This window comes from Rhynchophorus ferrugineus, unplaced genomic scaffold (genome assembly GCF_030347505.1).
Source record: "Rhynchophorus ferrugineus isolate W39M unplaced genomic scaffold, kcgeb_rfMv2 rfM2, whole genome shotgun sequence".
In the NCBI taxonomy this organism is placed as follows: domain Eukaryota; kingdom Metazoa; phylum Arthropoda; class Insecta; order Coleoptera; family Curculionidae; genus Rhynchophorus; species Rhynchophorus ferrugineus.
This window is the reverse complement of record NW_027472581.1, coordinates 23,843,062-23,859,970: the sequence shown is the minus strand read 5'-3', so window position 1 is coordinate 23,859,970 and position 16,909 is coordinate 23,843,062. Positions and strand designations below refer to the sequence as shown.

The 16,909-nt window shown below is 30.8% G+C and overlaps 1 protein-coding gene and 1 non-coding gene across 2 annotated transcripts in view; one reads left to right on the top strand and one right to left on the bottom strand.

The window, feature by feature from the left end:
* timeout (circadian regulator timeout) overlaps positions 1-16,909 on the top strand; it is a 621,776-nt gene that overhangs the window by 450,770 nt on the left and 154,097 nt on the right. The gene's annotated exons all lie outside the window — the stretch shown is intronic.
* Positions 2,964-3,035, bottom strand: TRNAE-CUC (transfer RNA glutamic acid (anticodon CUC)). Its single transcript has one exon. It is a non-coding gene; the product is annotated as a tRNA-Glu (tRNA).

Sequence of the window (16,909 nt, the reverse complement as noted above, 5' to 3'; positions counted from 1 at the left end):
ATTTTGATAGTGCGGATACTGATGTTATTTTTGAAAAAATATTTTTAACAAATTGAACCGACGTCAGAAAATAAACAAGGAACTCATTAAAACTTAAAACTTAAAAATAATCAAACTTAGATTCTTAACACAAAAAAAAAACGTTTCAATATATATATATATATATATATATATATATATATATATATATATATATATATATATATATATATATATATATAAGCAAGTAAATATGTTCTTTCTCTTTTAATAAAAACACCATATTTAAATTAATTTACATATTTGAACAACTAACAAGAACTCCAAGAACCATATAAATACACATACCATAAAAAAGACCAAAAACATCCAAACACAGCCAATATAGTTAAAACCAAACGAAAAAGCCACCACTATATATGATCAGCAGTCAGATTCTCCTAAAAATCTCCAAATGTGATCAATTATGATCACCACTATTTTTGATCCCTAGACCCTATTAAGGAATTGACTACCTAGAGTTTTCGATTAACATATTGTACATTTACTAACCTAAAATGAATAGATTATCGTACTTTTATGCTGAAAAAATCTCAGTCGATACATCATTATTTTTACAAAACAGTAAATTATTTACCTATACTCTTATATAATAATGCGTTGTATTTTCCTTGTCATTAGATCATTCTTCGACTTTCACCCTCAACAATTTCTTGCTACGTCTTACCTATAAAATAAAATTTAAATCATTACTAAAATATATTATGTTTTAAATAAATGTCTAATTATTACCAGTTAATACAATTTTTGCTGCTATTCTTGATGGAAAAACCTCATTAATAACTTGACTACTTCCAACACAATAAGAATAACTTTCTTCTCTGATCTTGTTATCTTATGTTAAATTTTGGTATATGTTGATACCTATTCGATGTCGTTGAAAATGATGTGTTATAAATTTGGCAGCTAACTTTTACACTCCAATTAAAATTAGCGCTGTTTGGATTTTATAACTTTTAAAAATTTAACCTTACATTTTGCACTTACCCATGTTCTTGCATATTTTAAAACCAATATATGTTAGACCAAGAATAACGCAACAATTTAATTATTGTTACTATAGAATTATTAATGTGACACAGATCTATATAATCTATACAGATCTAATATTATAGATTTTTTGTTGTTTTGACTTCATCGACTCGAAAATAATGTATCGCCATTGGAACAGGAAGGCAATATTGTTTACTCTTTTCTATGGTTTATTCTAGAGGAGAATGCGCATGCGCCAACATCCGGAGATAGTTGTGAAGTAACGTATCCTCACATGTAGGAAGAGCTGCGAATAGGATGAATACATTATTGCTATTGGGAAGTTCTCCCGTATTCGAAATACTCTGCGTCGGGTATAGTGCCGTCTGCTCTATTTTTTCGACATAACTCAGCTGGCACGCGGTTTAGAAATACTGAAGAAGTACGAAAACATCTATGATTGGATCGCTGCAAAACCAACATCATTTTTTTTTCAGAACGATGGAAACACTATTTTGATTAATATATATTGTTCAAGTTTCCTCAATAAATTCCTTTATTCCCAGATCACATACTAGCGCTTAATATATGCGCATGATTTGGTTCAACCAAAACGGCCTAATTTTCAATATGCGGATGAGTGAAGCGGGGGGAAAGCAACGAAGATTTTTAGATTTTTATAACAAACATCTGAGCACAGTTGGGAAAAATATGATAGAAATACGATAAAATTCTATGTACTATTGTACTAACGTTGACATATACCATACCTCAGCTAAATATGAAAAAAATCCAGCAAGGGTCAATTGCAAATTATTGTTATTAATATACTTATCAAATTATACGCATAGTTGAAGAATATTATATAAATATAGTATATCCAAAGGAGCAGTGAACTAAAGTCATCTCAATTTAAGACGCCAAAACGGCGCAGTGTTGCCGCATTTAACTTGGAAATTTAACTTTAACTTTTGAAAGGAAAAAAAAGAAAATAGAATAATATGAGAACATTACAATAACAAACGAGTCAATAAATCTAGTCTAATAAACCTGCCAAACAAGATTGCCACTGCTTTGTTATCTCTGACGTATATGACGTATCGATATGAATTCCAATGGAATTTTAGCAGCAACTTTTGGTGGAATCAAATTTTTGTCTGATTTTAGTAGAAATATCTTGCCCATCATGTTCATGTCCTACATGTTTTTTAACGTATTATATTTCAGCTCCCTGTTCCTTTTCTATCAATTTTATATTTAGAATTTATTTTAACATTAACCCTGGAAATTTGAATATCGCTCGCCCTTTGGAGGATACACTCTTATGCCTTCCTGATCAATTACACCCAAATTTGAAGTGATAATTATTATATTTTTATCGATATAGGAGCCCCCGACCTTAAAAAATCTGGACTTTCAATACTACCTTTTAGGGCCTCAACATTTTCAAGCGAACCAACCTTCAATGTTTCTTGTTCGATCTTTATTTCTAGAATGATTTTATATAATCAACGATCTGTGATTTACATGAAGTATTTTCACATTTACTATTTATAATTAAAATATGAACAATACAAGAACAGATAAACTATAATCAACAAATCTCTTAACATTACAAAACAGAGCTCTTACCAATGGCAGTATCTAACCCAAAAGAGCCGCTGTAGCTCGTTGGATTCTACCTCTTGATTGTTCGAAACTATAGAAAGCCGTCTATGGTCCTCCAAAATTAGCCAGCTATTCTAGTAATATACGTATTAACTACTATCGCATCACAGTTTCGACCATCCCATGGGATATTCAGGATGATCGAAAATATTATTTATAGTTTCGTTTCTTTTTTGCAAATATATATTAAAAATTCCAATACAGTAAATAATTTAATTTCGGTTGAAAACCATTACGATATATAATAATTATTAAATAGGTGAAAATTTTTATAAAAAGTTTTATTCCGGTACCGGGAATCGAACCCGAGCCTCCTGGGTGAGAGCCAGGTATCCTAGCCACTAGACCATACCGGACAATATTTTCTCAACTGAAATTCATAATTGAAAATGCCCGAAAAAAAAATCCGTAAAATTACATTTTCAAGAAATACATAATTGTATTGTGTACATCCATTTTATGGAAATGTTACAATTTGAACAATTGTCCATTTACTTTTATAGTTAGACTCAGCGGCTCACTTTTATTTTCTTAAGTCATTTAAATATAAATTTAAGACTCATGATGTATAACCTATTCAAAACAGCAGTGAACCCACGTGATCTGAATTGATGACGTCAAAACGTCGCAATGTTGCCGTATTAACTCTGAATTTTAGTACATTTTAACAAAAATGTTATCTAATATAATCTAGTGCATATATTATCGAAGAACTTAAAACTGCAATTAATTATACTGCCACAATAATTCATAGGTTAGAGTATAGTATAGATAGAGTTGTAGGCGCGTTTTTTTTATGTAGTGGTATCCCCCGAAGGCCTAATTGTAAAGTCAATTTTTTACAATACGACATATCCACTTAATTGAATTTTAAATAGGGAGGAAGACGTAATACTCAGTGGCCATAACGCTCAGTAATCTGATCTACCATATATCTTTTCTCTGGCTTATTTCTAAAAAAATAAATTACATAAAATGCAATTAAATATTTCATTTATATCTACCAAGTAACAATTTGAAATAGTTCATTGTTTAACATGGCTTCTTCAAAACTTATTTTATGTACTTTAAGATATTAGCAACCTTTGTTGATGCACTTGTTGAGATCTTCTCCATCAGTGTAATATGATGTGGTGCATTTTCCATAACAATAACTGGTGGTTCCTCTAAGCTCATTAAAGGATGATTTTCAAACCACTGCAAAAATAAATTATAGTTCATTTCTCCATGGTAATCACCCTTGAACTTCTTAAACTGACTAACAAAACCTAATCGAGAGTTATTGCAACGTTTACTTTATTCCATCAACTTTTTTGTCTTTGCACTATATTTATTATCTTCTAACAATTTTCTCTGAAATAATTGTATTAAATTATGTTCAGATAGAAAAAACTACTGTTTTTATACATTTCGTATATTTGATCTCTGATACAGCTAACATCAAACTAATCTTGAATTGTCACGGATTTCGCTTAAAGACGGTATCTTTTTGCTGAATTTAAGATTACATTGTTTTTTATTTTTTGAGATATTTTAGTGAGCGTCACGTACCTACTATTCAGCGCATGTGCAACACGCTAAAAAATATTTTCTATGAAAAGCGCGGCGATTTGAAATTTATTAGAACAAAGCGTTAGAACAACGTTTGCTGGTTTGTAATCCGTAATTGTAATAATCTGAAGAATTTTGCGGACGTTGGTCAAACGGGCGACTTTTGTAGGCTCATTCGGTTACATGTGTGTTACATCTCTTTTTAAGTTCTTTTTAACCATAAACGATTACAAGATTTAGCCGGCTTGGTGGCGCAGTGGTAAAGGCGATAGGACGGTCCTCCTACTGTTGCGATAGCCGCGGGTTCGAATCCTGCTTGGGCATGGTCGGTAAATTTATGTTTGTAATTGTTTAAAATTTGTGTCTGATGTCTTCTAGGATGATTTCTAAAATTGGTCGGCATTCGGTAGACTTAATACTGAGGACCGTGGTTCGGAGCCCACGTTAAACTTTAGGTCCAGTCCAGATAAACCCATAGTTGATAAAGGGAGACTTTAAAATATATTTAAAAAAAAATAGCAAGATTTAATGTAAAATGCGTTATCTATTATAACCTTAACACCTTAAGTAATAATATTAACACCTTAAGTAATAATAGTGTATACAAAGATTACATAAATACTACACTAACACAAAAGGAATTAGAATTTATAGGAATTCTAGGGAATTACTTTTATTATAATAATTTTATTACATTATTTCCAATGTACTCACATAAAGTAGAAATTAAAATTCATCCTCTTTATTTTAAAATAAACAAAACCATATCGAAATCCGGTTTTAAGACAAGAATTTCCTTCAAAGCTTATATACTAATGCAACGGACGAGCGTAAAACTAAAGCGCCTTATTCGATGGCGAATTAATCTTAAAGTTGTTTTTCGTGTTTTTGTCTCTGTTTCCTGCTTAAGGCGAGTTGAGCGACAAAAGTCGATAGCATTTTGGCACTGATTTAAGAAAAAATATCTGATTTAAGGAAAAGCGTTTTTTTCTTTCGTAATAAAATTACTTTTCGAATAATTGCTTTTTATTTATATCATATCGGTTGCAGAAGAATTGAAGAGCAACGAAATATGTTTATTCGATATTATGAATATATATATATATATATATATATATATATATATATATATATATATATATATATATAATACAAGATAGGATCATGAACTCATGGGTGGTTTTTGATAAACTATGTACAACCCGAGATCCGATTTACAAGGTGATATTTAAAATCGGATCTTGGGTAGTAATCCCCGTCTTTTTTAGTGATTCAGAGTATATATGGTCTAAAACGCCTCATGACCAAAATTTTGATAATATTTAATACAGATTTAGGTTGGAGAGTTGATCTTAAGTAGACCAACCGACAATATATTGACACCATACAAGGTGAGCTCCGATAAAAGTGGAACACCGCGCGAGAATTGTTCGTCTCGGTTATTAGTCATAGCTTACGTTTGAGTATTAGTTTCATAAAATAATATGAAAGCCTCATAAGGACCCGATTGTTTTATATTATTAATTTTTATGTTTCCGTACAGAATTGATTTTCGATAAAACTCATTAAATATAATTACATTTTATATTGTTTTTAACTAATACGTACATACAATACGTGAAATAATTTACATGGGTCTTATCGAAATTGCAAGCTTAATAATAATAATTTCCATATTTATAATTTGTGAATATATAAGATTTTCTGGTATGGTAAATACAATGTGAAAATAAAACAGGATCGAAAACAAATAATTCAGTATGTAAACTTATATGTGTAAAACTATATAGGTTATAAAACATACAGTTAGTAAATTAATTTTAGAGGATTTATATATATATATATATATATATATATATATATATATATATATATATATTAACTTAATTTTTTAACAACATTTATTCTAACATATACCTAATATTTTACAGCAATAATGAATTATAATTTGTATATAATTATGCAGGCCCAAAAAACTTTAAAATCTATTATTTTGCAGTCAGTAATCTAAACTAATCGTTGATCTAGAACAAAACAAAGACTACTTATGATAAAATTTAAGCGAGATATCTAACTGTATTTCAGACAAGAGTTCTAATCTACAATGAATCAACAAATTAGAGGTTTTAACGTTCGGTAAATATGTTTTTCCCCTTGTCAATTAATTGCTTGTCTTTTTGATTTTTGCTAATAGACTATTATAAAAATCTACAAATATACATAATTGTAATTACTTTATGAACCGAAAGGCATTTCACGGCATTGTACAGAAGTACATTAAAATATATGTTTATGAAAAAAATTAACTCATTGGCTATGGATGCTTTCGTTATCAAGTATAAGCACAGTAATATATAATTTTAAAAAAATCTAAAAAAAGTAACTATATTAAATTAGTAAATAAATAAATAGCTGAAAAGTAAAATTCATTAAAATATATTCTTATTGGCATTTAAGCTCATCGACACATATAAAGGACCTCAGTGGAATTTTGTTTACACTTCTAGGTTCGAACATTTTACTTCAGACTTATTATGATGTGAACTTAAAAATTATTAGAAGCGCTGACAGATTGGAACTAAACTAGGGCTCGCTACACATTTCGATTTTTGAAATAGGTCGGCAAGCCGTCAAGAGAAAAATAATTAATTGTCGAATAGTTTTGAGTTATAATTTCTGGTAAATCAAAGATGAACAACTAACAATAATGCAATTCGTTCTAAAACAAAAATGAAATATTAATTTTAGAACGGCTTACATTTAGAGCGGTTTATATTGGCAACCAATAGTTAGTTTAAATTGGAATAGTCAACAATTTAGATACAGACAAATTTAAATACATATAAATAACAAAAAATAAATAACAGCGAAAACTTAAGATTTATAACAAATAATTATGATTTAATTATATATCATAATTAATTATATATATATATATATATATATATATATATATATATATATATATATATATATATATATATATATATATATATATATATATCTCCGAAAGTAATTCAAATTTTGATAAATTCCTTTAAAAGCTTATTTTTAAATTAATGAATGTTTTCTAATTTATAGATTTTTAGATCTCTTTGACTGCAAATTTCAGTGAGTAACCGATGGGCTTTATCGTTTCCCCGACAGTTAATCGGATATTTTTGTCCGCATTTAACATTGCAAGCGTGACAGAAAAACTACACTAATTAGAAAAAACCGGGTCCGGAAACTAGAAGCCGCACTTAACCTTATTAAGCCAGTTACTTTTAACGTTCTTTCCCATCGTGCTCGGGGAAGAGTCGCTAGACTAATTTAAGTCTAATTATGTCCTTTTTTCAACGATTAGACGATCCAAATAACTAAACGGACTACTTTTTCACGGTGAAGCTGATTTTAACTGACGTCCGTGTATTAGTTTCATGCCTCGAGATCTCCGATTTAAGGCTGTTTTAAAAGATTTTGTTTTTAATTTTTTTTGTGCTTTGAAATAAGCTTGTGGTTATATAATTGCTATACCTGAGGTCTGAGATAAACACTTGTTTAATACAATCTTAATTCATAAAAGTTCCTACTAGTGATCCAGTAGTTGTACTGTTTCTACGTTGCCGTGATTTTATAAACTCAGTAATAGTTTCGTGTTTAGTGCGAAATCTTGAATAACTTCGCAAATCTACTTGATTTTGAGTTACTAGTTAGTAGTAGTAGTGTAGTTTTCGTTTACTAGTAATATATTGATAAACCAATCTCATTGATTATCGATTAAGTTGGAAGTATCTAACCAACACAGTTCATTGATTTTAAGACTGATTTGCTTCTCTTTTTGTCTAGTGTGTTATCTCCAATTTAATGTGTCATTGAAATGGATGCCGATGTATTTCGCTGATTCTTCTTAAGGAATTGGGCATCCAGCAAGTTAATAATAATGATTTTGGATTTTGTCATTTCGGGCTTTATGTCTTTTGTAGATCTTCTTGACTGCCATTTATAATCTATAATAGTAGTATATATCATATAAATAAAGCCGAATTTTGGTTGAAAACATGGCGTACCTAAGTAAATAATACAAAAACTAGCTATACGACATTCAAGCAGACGATGTTAAGTGCACATTAAACATAAGAAAACATATAGTGAGAAAACATAGACAACCTGGGCTTAAACTAAATCAAATGTTTTGGCTGATAGGGCGTAAATCTAAATTATCCTTAGATAACAAGATTTTGCTATACAAGTCAAGACTTAGACCCACCTGGATCGATATATACATATGAAGTAGAGTTCTAGGCACGTTTTTTTTTATGTAGTGGTATCTTGCTGGAGGCCTAATCTACCTGATTAACAATTATTTACCAAATTAATTTGTTTTACTTCCTTTCGAGGGCATACTTACCTTATTACGTTTAGTTCTTGTTTCTTTCGATGATGTGTTTACTTATCAAGTCATCTTGATAAGTTAATTCGCCTAATAAGCCTAATACCATTCACCATATCTACAATAGAGTTAGTATTCATTCTCCCTCATACATTCTAACCTAATGCTCATGTTTAGTTCTGAACAATTACAATCATAACTGTGCACACACATTTTTCTTGCTCTACAATACCATTTTCTAAAGTTATATTCTATTATTTATGTGCATACCTTTAGTTGTTTCTACTGTTATCACTCTGTCTCATGAATTTCCAGCATTATTGCATGTCCTGAAAGTTTCTTTTAGTCACTTTCACTTTCCGGGACACTATCCAATTCAATCACTAATGGTTTCTCCAAGTTCTTTAAAAGCTGATTGTCAAACCACTGCAAAAACAAGTTATGGTTCATTTCTTCATGGTAGTCACCCTTGGACTTAGAGAAAAACACTAATTCTTCACTAGGAATAAAAAATTTTCATTTATATTCCTGTTTCCAGTATGAGGTAGTTCTTCAAGACATATAGTTAGGTCTGCAATGAATTATTAATAATTGTCATGACTAACAAAGTCTAATCGATAGTTATTCCCACTTTTACCTTTTTCCATAAACTTTTGTTGCCTTTATATTTATATTTTTATATGCTATATTTATTATCATTTGGCCATGAGTGGCCCAATGTACAATTCTGAAACATCCATATCTCATGTAAATATACAAATAGATATAATAATTCATTCTTGATTTTGTTATGTTTTTATAAATTGTATTATTTTAAAAGCAATGTCTGCAAGTTCCATTAAACCAATTCGTGGGTTATCTTTACACCACTTACATCTTATATTACCCGACAGTGTATGAAGGGATGTTCAACATCCCTCAAATAGCTGCATATATTTCAGATTTTTATGAATACTTTCTTTCTTTCTTTTTTTCTTTTACAATTTTCTCTGAAGTAATTGTATTAAATTGTGTTTCGACTGAAAAAACTAGTTACTGTTTTTATACATTTCGTATATTTGAACTCTGATACAGTTAACCTCAAGCTGATCTCTGAGACGGTTTCTGTTTGGAGACCGTGCCCGTACAGTATTCAGTGCAGCTGCAACACGCTAATAATATTTTCAATCAAAACTACGGCGAATTAAAATGTATTAAAACAGAGCGTTAAATCAACGTTTCCCGGTTTATATCCCATAATTATAATATTTTGAAAAAATTTCCGTACGTTTGACAACCGAACGACTTTGAAAGGCTAGTTCGGTTTCACGTTCGAACTTATCAATCAGCATTTTGTCTCTTTTTAACTAGTATAAAATGAGAAGAAAAATATTGTCTGATTCTGAAACGAGTTTACAAATTACGGCAGGCAATACACTAAACATCTTGATGACGTATATACAAAATATAATTATCGAAATATAAAATACATATATCTAATAATACTACTAAATTTAAAGCTACTAAACTTGACTAACACATAGCCAAGCGTGTACTGCCATTTAGGGGAGGTAATTCAGTTTCTCGCCCATTTACTAACACCGCGTTCTCATATTTAATAATAATAGCTCCATTTCACAAAAATGCTTCCGTTTTATTTCTAGACCGCACCGCAATAAATGTTGCAGGGGAGTCGTCGTCATGCAACTTGCAGTTGTTAATTTCGGACTAATGTGGCTGGTAAAGAGTAACGAGGGAAAATAAACCATTAACTTCGATATTTATTGAAATAATCAGTGGTTTTATCATTGCTTATAATTTATTGGGTTTATATGCATTAGAACGATTAAAACCATGAATTTTGTTGTTATCATTTATGGTATTATCATTATGTTTTACATATTTAATGCAAAGGGATTTTTTTATTACATCTTACATTGGATATGCTTAGTATAATCCTAATTTACCAATTAATTTGTTACTATTGTTCTGTTGTATTTGTATTAATACACAAAAATACGACTGCAGGATAACGTACTTCCCAAATTAAAATTAAATAACTTAAAGTAATTTAAAAATATTAACACCCTATACAAGTTGCTTTTGTTTCGTTCGCTTCGATCTTAGAAAGAATACTTTGATCAAGAGACAAAGGTTTGAGATGAGGAATTGGAAACTCAAAACGTAGAATGAAAGATTTGTGTCGATCGATGAGTTTTATGCAAATATTATATGGTTAGCGTGAAAAGATGCAAAAATAATAAAGACTCTTACAAAAAATCCCTCAATATTCACATTTCACACCTTGAACTATATAATTAGTTCTAATATTTAATGATAATAATATTAATTTTTAATATCAGCACCATCTAAAATAAGTAAGGGTTCGTCGAAATATGAAAGAAATATGAAATCTGTAATACTCAAGTTATACCAAAGATTGGAAATTCAAAGACATTTATTGAAAAAAGCATATAATATAAATATTAAAAAGGAAAATCTGGTTCATCAAAAAAACATATCGTCACTTTATTTTTAAAAGTTACACATTTCATAACACGTTCGCTGTCAAAAACGCGCTAGCGCTAAGCCTTGTATTTAGTTCGGCGTCTGCTGGGTGCTCATATAGTTGTACCAGCATTATCTTAAGACTATAAGTGAGTAATTTACGTGCTTGGTTTCCATTCTTCCTTTTTGATTCATATGTATTACTCTTGTCCTAAAAGTGGAAAAATAGATATAAGACGTAACTTTACAACAAATATTCAGGTAATCGTATTCCAATTTACGACTTTCGTTTGTCTGTCATAACAAGGTAAGGTACAACTAAAGGTTTCGTCCAAACCTACTTCCAGAGCGGTTGTCGGAGAACATATTTTAAAAATACGAGAGGAGAAGAAAGCAGAAAAGGTAATGAGAATGCAATGTAAAAATTGTTATTTACCAAAAAAAAAAGGACATTATTTATGTATGCAGTGCATGTCCTGAATATCCTGGTAGCGGTTTAGATTGTGCAAAAATTAGTCATGATAGGGTTTTTATTTAATTTGAGTTTTTTAGTGAAAATTTGTATTAGCTTATAGTCATTCATTTATTTCTATTAACGTCTCAATTTACTTGAATAGATATTTTGTTTCTTTGCAGTAACATTTATTTAATTATTTTTTCTCGTTTTTCTGCTGAATATTTTTTTATCTTATTTTAGTAGTTGATTAGTTTAGTAGTAGTTGAATTTTGTTATGGTATGTTAAATTATATCTTCTAATCAACAATAAATTTTCCAATTTTGTCCATTTTAATTCGCCACGAGCTCATGCGTTATGCCACCATTGTCAAAAAAAGTACGTATCGGTAGTAAAATAACACGTTAAAAAACGTGATTAGAAATATTTTTATTATAATCAGAAAACACGTCATCGCTTTCAAGGGTAAGTATTTGATCTCAGATCGGTAGCGAACGTGTTAACTTATACAGTAAGATTGGTAATAATTTTATCAGATTATTGATAAATCTATTGACGTCCTTATATTTGTAACTTGTGTTTATGCTAAAAACAAACGACTGAGCATCAATCTGAATAAATCGAATTCTACCTACATTATCAATCTGTATTTGTTATTTTTGAATATTTTTTTCCATATATTATGTTCTTAATCGATCGGATGTTTATTGTTGATAAGATTATATTCGCCGATACATATGTTGGGGCTTTGAAGATTCTTCATGGTATACAAATAAATAAAGAAAATACCATTATATTGACAACAATTGTTGAAATAAAAAGAACAATTAGGACAGATAGAAAGTGAATATTACAAAGTCACATTTACCTAGGACTGACTGTGAACTAAATATCTCAATATATTTGCTTTCGAGATTAAAATAATGTCATAGTTATATGTCAGAATGTTGCCAGTTCTCTAATTTTGTTAGTTTTGCTACCGCTGCTGCTTCTTTAATTTTCTGCCATTGCCAGATGTGTAATCAGATATATCCCAATGTCGATGTAAACTACGTGGAATTAGTAATGTTGGAAAAGACCCGACTAAACGGTAAAATATATGATGGGAAAGTAGTGAAATATTACCAATTAACCTAAAATCAGGCTCATCTGAACTTTCATTTTTCCAGCATCGTTCCGAGTCTTTTCGGGACCGATATTCTGGAACAACACGGTTGTTTTCAGGTAATCAAGTCTAAAATAGACATGCAGTGAGATCATAGAAAACGATATGAAGAATCGAAGTTTCTTTATTTCTACAAAAAATTGAATTACAAATATTGATGTGTTATACATATTGCATAACCTATTTAGATTATAGTTTAAAGCCAGTTTTCTATATATAAATAAATAAATTAATATACAGCTCGTCAAACAAAACAGCCAATGTATGTGGTAGAATATGTTGCCAATTGTTGTTTGTAAAAGTATGTATTCATTCAGCTGATGACTCGGTATATGTAACCGAATCAGCCAAATTAAGTTTGAATTGGTATTAGTGCACCATGTTGCCAAACGTCTGCAAATTTATTTAAAATAGTAGTGTATAATTAGAGGCTATAAACGAGCAAACGTTAAAAACTAAAATTCTAAGTTTATGTGGCATAATATGTCATATATTTTGACGATGTGCATTGATGATCTGACATTACATAAACCACATGGGTATCTAATAAAACTCTCAAAGAAAATTAATAATACTACAGTTCTAAATAATATGTCCAGAATGATTGTAGCCGAACCCTTCTACGCGCATCCATTTCTAGAAGTAAGCCGTAAAACTCGCTTGTAAACAGCCATGTTTACAGCGTCGCAAAACGCCGTTACCATTTTAATTAGACCACATGCCTTCCACTAATGCCTTTGTTAAGAAACGCAGATAAGATAAGGCAAAACGTAATTTAATTAATTTAGTAATCTGTACTCACGCGCCCATAAAGCCAAAATAACACAATTTAAACAAAGAGGGAGAACGATTCGTCAAAATTATTCCAATTTGGAGCGACCGGTCTGGGGATGAGCGGGCGGCGGCACGGTGAAGTCTCGTTCATTAAGCAACTGAAAAATGCTTTCGAATTACCGTCGCAAAAATTAAATTAGATGACGGATGGTTTTTCGTTTCCCATTTTAAAATATATTTTTCCGCGTAGAATTGCGCGCATTTTTAACGACACGGTAAATTGACAGAAAAGGGAAACTTCAACAAAAGAGACGAATATTATTTGAATTTGGGCTTAATTGTTAATATACTACGAATGAGAAATCCTATTCGATATTAAGACGAATTTTATATACATTGTATTAATTATATATTATTAAATCTGTATACTATAGTAATTATTGCAACTAATAAACAAGAAATTGCAGCCTTATAATTTTTTTGAGCACCATTTGCAATTGCAAAAATATGCAAAAACTTAATAAAAAACCAAGAAAGTACATCATTATCATTAATCCATTGCCGGCATTCGGGGAAACTTTCTACTTCTCACTATTAGCTTTTCACATTCTCAATGTGCTATTAGTGTCGAAGGTATTCGAATATTCTTCACTAAATCATAGCTACAAACGATTGGCTGAGACCGTTCTGACCTTGAACAATGTTAGTCTCCTATTTTTCTGTATGTTTCGTAGCTGCCCAGAAACTGTTGTAATATGCGTCTCTGGCGTTGTTCTTCAACCGTGCACTGTCGCATTTTAATAAATTATTTTGTCTTTTCCACACGCGCCATCCTAGGGAAATGAAATGTTTTTCAGCAGTAACAGGTCCATCGAAAAGCCCCCGGTCAATACTAGAATTAAATCCATATGTTTTTTAGTTAGCCCTAACCCTCAAAATAGCTGACAGCTCTCAGATAGCTGTCGGAACATTAGTTTGTGAATTATAGCATTTTGAGTGAGGCAACTTGTTTTATTGTGAAAAAAGGGATAAAAAGGAATTTCGCGTGTTGATAAAATATTGCTTTTTGAAGGGAAAAAATACAGTTGATGTAAAAACTTGGCTTGAAGACGAGTTTCCAGATACTGCCCAGTAAAATCAACCATTAAGGATTGGTATGCTAAGTTTAGACGTGGTGAAATTAGCACCGAAGACGGGGAATGCAGTGGACGCCCAAAAGTGGTTGTTACCGGCAAAAACATTAAAAAAATCCATAAAATGATTTTAAATGACCGTAAATTGAAATTGAATGAAATAGCATACACTCTAAAGATATCAACTGAACGTGTATATCATATCATTCACGAATATTTGGGTATAAGAAACCTCTATGCAAAGTGTGTGCCGCGCGAGCTCACTTTTACCAAAAACAACGACGAGTTAAAAAAATGTGTTTTACTATGGTAGGCCGGGGACTTTTCAATTAACCTGTTACATTCCATTTTCCTCTTCTCTATTGCTAAATCTCAAACTCCCGCATTTACTCTAATTGTATTTCGTTGAGATTTATAAGAGGAAACCATCTATAAAGTATCAGTGTATCTTGGCATTTTCTTTATTTGTTCTCAAACCATAAAGGTCTGCAATACGGGTAGATTGATCATGAAGATCACTCGTAGCTTTAACATCTGTATCAGCAAATATAGCACTATCAGACACAGTATATTCAGTAATAAAAACTGATAGTCATTAAAGAACAAATAATTAAGCCTGAAATTCTTCTAAAATCTTTTGTTATTTAACAGTTCTTTGACAAAGTTTGGTATGTCATTCTTTCTACCGAATCAAAACGTAACCTGTCCTGTTATCTGCTGCGGCCACTCATATTTATAATATTTCCTTCATAAGATTTGTTATACAGCTTTTTCTCGGATATAATAGATTTTGTTTTTCGTTGTGAGATGATCAGCAGTAATCACCCATCACTATTGACATTCTCTCGTCCCTGATATTATTTCTCCATATCCATATCCAAGTTTTCAGGAAAGCAAATTTAATGTCTAAGACAACCATTAGTTCTGAATTACTTATCATAGTACCTACGATAAGTTTAGAGTTATTGACTGTCATATTACGCCAACATCAAAGAATCTTCATCATTGCTTCACGCTTGAAAAACAATATCATTTTACAAGTAGTAGGTCCAACGAGAACTTTCTTCAGTTAAAACAAACCCAGTTTTTTCAGTTTAGTTTCTGATAAATCAGCAACATTTTCTACACAGATATTTAAAATAATGTCGATTTTTAGGAAAAACTCACGAATTGTTTCATTAAACCTAATTTTATGTATAGAGGAAGCTTTTTGGGGTCTATTCATATGTTATCTATTTCACGCATGACATTCTTCTTGTCAGATGTCATAGTTATTGTTTTATGGGCCAATCTTGATACTTGCTCTAGAACCGCAGAGCTCAAACTCGGATATGAATTATGGAAATTTTCTAAATCCCTTTTGTTAACCAAAAAGCATCGAGACTGTTTTAAACTTCCACACTGCACCTAATGCGCCTCATGAGCTGGTAAGTTTCCTTCGGGTGGGCTGAATGAGGTATTTCCATTATGTAATAATACAGATTTTAAAATTATTTTTGATAGTGAAATGTTAAAAAGCCAGGAACTGATGTATGATACGACGTTTTTATCGATCGAATCCATCTTTCTCCCAGAAGTTTGATTTCTCTAGTATTAGGTATGCTGGAAACGAAGTTAATATAAAAAAAAATTCAGGACGGCTGTATTTTTGAAATGTTTTTAAGATACTATACAAGCCTTAAAGCAGTTCTGCTTAACAACGGTGGTTTTTATGCTTCGATTTCATTCCATACAACTCAAAGAAACTTATAAGAGTTTGGAATTATGGTTGCGTGTTTCACAAATTAAAATATGAAGACCATTGTTGGAAAATGGAGCATTTCGTTGATATCAGAGTATTGTTGAACGTTTCAGAGAGACCTTCCAGATTGTTTCCATAACAGAAAATATACAAAAAAGAGTCTCCGTAGGAAAGTCTATTCTCTTTTATTTTAAGGTTATAGTTTGTTTAACATAGTTAGTCATTTTCAAATATAACACACCCAAAATATATAGATTACATCACAGAACCTAAAGGGCTCTTCAGATTTTTTATTCAGACCTGTGTTACACAACATGAGTAAATCATTTGGCTAATATATAAATCATGAAATATCAACAACAAAAAATCATAAAGATTGCCAAGTTAAACATAACGACGTAAAATCAAAGGAAGCTTTTTTCTCGGAACCCTATCCGGAATTATTGATATTTCCTTTTCGCTCGTCAGATGACAAAATATACGAGCTGAACCAACCCCAATGAAAAAAATGTTTAGTCATGTTTTTAATTAGTGCCGAAAATATAAACCGAT